This window comes from Amia ocellicauda, chromosome 12 (genome assembly GCF_036373705.1).
Source record: "Amia ocellicauda isolate fAmiCal2 chromosome 12, fAmiCal2.hap1, whole genome shotgun sequence".
NCBI classification, from domain to species: Eukaryota; Metazoa; Chordata; class Actinopteri; order Amiiformes; family Amiidae; genus Amia; species Amia ocellicauda.
This window is the reverse complement of record NC_089861.1, coordinates 11,483,261-11,486,944: the sequence shown is the minus strand read 5'-3', so window position 1 is coordinate 11,486,944 and position 3,684 is coordinate 11,483,261. Positions and strand designations below refer to the sequence as shown.

The window sequence follows — 3,684 nt, the reverse complement described above, 5'->3', positions numbered from 1 at the left end:
TTGTGATTCCCAGTGCCTCGGGGTGCTTTCAAGCTAACATCCCCGACACATTTCTACACCTTTTAAATAGATCTCATACATCAATTCATTCTATACATAATAAGACAACGCATTTTCACAGCAAAGCAGCTTCAACAAATAGAATTATGACTTTGAATAGCAACTATCACACGGGTAAAGCTTGGATAGAAAGAACCATTATTTTTAAAATCCCATGTGGCAAGGCATTCTAATATAAAGGTTTAAGAAGCTAAATCTAGCAAGGCAATTTTGGAGATTGCAATACTTTTCCAGTAGCCCTAAGATTCCCCCAAATCCCTCAGATTTGCTATCTGAGTAAAAGAAACCAATACATTATATTTTAATGTATTCAATGCATTATCTAGTTGAATTGGCATAGATGGGATATACTTAAATACAGAATTAATTGCCTAGAATTCTAAGCCAGGCGTTTATGTAATGCCCCCCTTCTCTTGTTCTGGGGGCAGAACTGCCTCATAGGATGAGAAAGAAATCTCAACCTAATTGGATTAGGTAACAGCACAATAAGACATGACAGAGGCTGGTGTGGTGAACACTCTTGTCCTTTGGAAATTCATGCTGCCACTGCTCTGTACCAAGCAGTAGATACACAGGACAGCCCAGACTATCAAGATTTCTACAAAACTGCATTTCAGACCTGTTCAAGAAACTCATAAATTTCTATTCATATCTAATAATTGGTAGTGTGCAAACTAGACTGTTTGTTATTGTCATTGAATAATTCTAGGTGAGTCATTTTCATGTTAACCCTTGTGTGATGTTCGGGCCTTTGGGACCCATTTTCAATGTTTAATAAAATAAAAATTATACAATGAATTATGTTTTCAACCTGAGACTCATTGACCTTGGCTCATTTTCTATGAAGAACATGTAAAATAATATATTTTCATTGACTGCACACTGTGCATCCCCCTACACATTTATTTTACATACAGCTCTGGAAAAAATTAAGAGACCACTTCAAGTTCAGAAATCAATGTTAAATGGTCTCTTAATTTTTTCCAGAGCTGTATGTGATGTTCAGGTCCACTAGACCCCAGGGTAATTAAACAGGTGAAAACAATTAAACATGGTACAATATGAAACACAAAAGTTTGCTGTGTACCATCACTCTGTCTTCCTCCTACCTGGGCCTGCTGTGTGTGTGTACAACCCCCCCCCCCCCCAAACACACACACACACACACACACACAGCCAGCCCATAAGGCCTTATTTATTTTCTTTTCAAAATCAGAAATCACCTTCCAGTTTCTCTGTGGATGCACACACGCACATGCAAACACACCAGGTTTCAGCATAGCACCAAGAACCTGTCTGCTCCTGTTTTTCCCACACTCTTCACCCTCTGTAGTGTAACTACACACACACAGACAAGGTTTCAACATTGTTACATTTCAAACATCAAGAACCTGGCTGCTCCCGCACTCTTTCCGCACTCTTCACCCTCTGTAGTGTGTGAAACTACTCACACACAGACAAGGTTTCAACATTGTTACATCTCAAGCTCCGAGAACCTGTCTGTTCCCTCATTTCCCTGCACTCTTCACCCTCTGTAGTGTGTGAAACTACACAATGTCTTGCGGGAATCTGCACAATGTTATTTCAAAACATTCAATACTCTACCCCAGCTGCAAATTGGGGGAGGAACATAACAAATAAATAGCTTGCGATTGATCTGTATGGCAAAAAGATTCTGTCTTCAGAGGGCCTTAGAAATGGTTTTTCGAAGAGAGAGAAGGTAGTGTGTAAGGATCATCTTCCACTTTGGAAGATGAAGAATTTTCCTAAAATGAGGATCATATCTCTGTCAATTCGGAGTCTGACAGTGAGTTTGAAGAAGAGGACGAGACTGACCCTCAGCCAACCCTGGGACCAGCCCGTCAGCAGCCAGCCCTAGGACCAGCCCCTCAGCAGCCTACAGGTGAAGAAATATGGATGTCAAAAAATGGTGAGATTGAAAGGTCTTCTTGCCCAAGGAATGAGCCACCCCGCATGGCTGCCAATGTGATAAGAATGCAACCGGGACCGACCCGGATGGCGGTTACTCATGTACAGGACATAAAATCTTCTTTTGAACTTTTCATCGCAGACACCATACAGAAAATCATGGACCAAACCCACTTACATGCATACTTTGGGGTTTTTATCCTTGCTGGTGTTTTCACATCCAATGGGGAATCCATAGAATCCCTGTGGGATGCAGAAACTGGCAGAGAACTTTTCCGTGCAACAATGTCTCTGGAAAACTTCCACATAATTTCCAGGATTATCCGCTTCAATAACCGAGACACCAGACCAGCTCGGCGTCAAAGAGACAAGCTAGCTGCAATCAGGTAAGTGTGAGACAAGTGGGTGGACCGCCTTCCCCTGTTTTACAACCTTGGGGCCAATATTACTGTTGATGAGCAGCTTATGCCATTTAGGGGCCGCTGCCCCTTCGAGCAGTACATACCATCTAAACCTGCAAAATATGGAATCAAGATCTGGGCTGCCTGTGATGCTGCTTCATCATATGCGTGGAACTTGCAAGTTTATACGGGGAAGCCAGATGGAGGAGCGCCTGAGAAGAACCAAGGGATGCGGGTTGTCCTGGACATGACACAGGGACTCCGTGGCCACAACATCACATGCGATTACTTTTTTACTTCGCACAAGCTGGAAAAGGAGCACCCACTCGAACACTAAGAAAAAACAAGCCAGAGCTCCCACCTCAGCTGCTGAATACATGGAATAGGCTCGTCAATTCATCTAAATTTGTGTTCATGGTTGACACATCCCTGGTGTCCTGTGTGCCAAAGAAAGGCATGCGTGGTAATGTGGTATGCTGCATAGAGATGGGAGAATCTGTGACCAGGAGCATCAAAAAACAGAAATCATAATGGATTACAATGCCACAGAAGGAGGGGTGGACAATTTAGACAAGCTGGTGACTGGCTATAGCTGTAGCTGTGGCTTTGCTGGCCACTTGTGATATTCTTCAACATGTTGGACATCTCGGCATACAACGCTTTTGAACCCAGATTGGAACACAGAGAAGCTCCAGTGGAGACGGCTCTTTCTCGAGGAGCTGGGCAAGGCATTTGTAAGACCTCAAATCCAGAGGAGACAACATATCCCATGGACCCCAGCTTCTGCAGCCATCGTGAGGAGGATTCAGGAGGAGGATGCTGGTGCCCCACCAACCCGACCCACAGAACCACCAACTCCAGTACCTGAAGTAAGTGTGAGTGATGTTGTTGCATGTGTGTGTGTCTGACTCTCCTACCTTGGCCTGCTGTAACTATGTGTGTGTGTGAGTGAGAGAGAGAGAGAGAGAGAGGTATTAGTAAAATGTCTGAACTAACTAGGTGTTTTCATCATTCTAAGTTGCAGCCGGTAGCAACAAGAAGAAGCGCTGCGATGTGTGTGGACCCAATAAGGACAGGAAGACACAGAACACATGCATCAAATGCAATAAATACATTTGCAATACACACACAGTAAAACTCTGTCCTTCATGTGGTGTGTAGACCGGCATAAATTTGTGTTCAATGTGGCTCATTTATCATTTCCATAAAATACTGTATGTAAAATGTGTCTATCCAATTTGTTCAGTTCAAAGCAAAACATCAATATTGATTAAACCTTGTTTAATTTATATTT

The 3,684-nt window shown here is 43.0% G+C and overlaps 1 pseudogene; it reads left to right on the top strand.

Moving 5' to 3' along the window:
• Positions 1-2,076: 2,076 nt before the first annotated feature.
• LOC136765071 (piggyBac transposable element-derived protein 4-like) lies at positions 2,077-3,298 on the top strand (annotated as a pseudogene).
• The last annotated feature ends 386 nt before the right edge of the window (positions 3,299-3,684 follow it).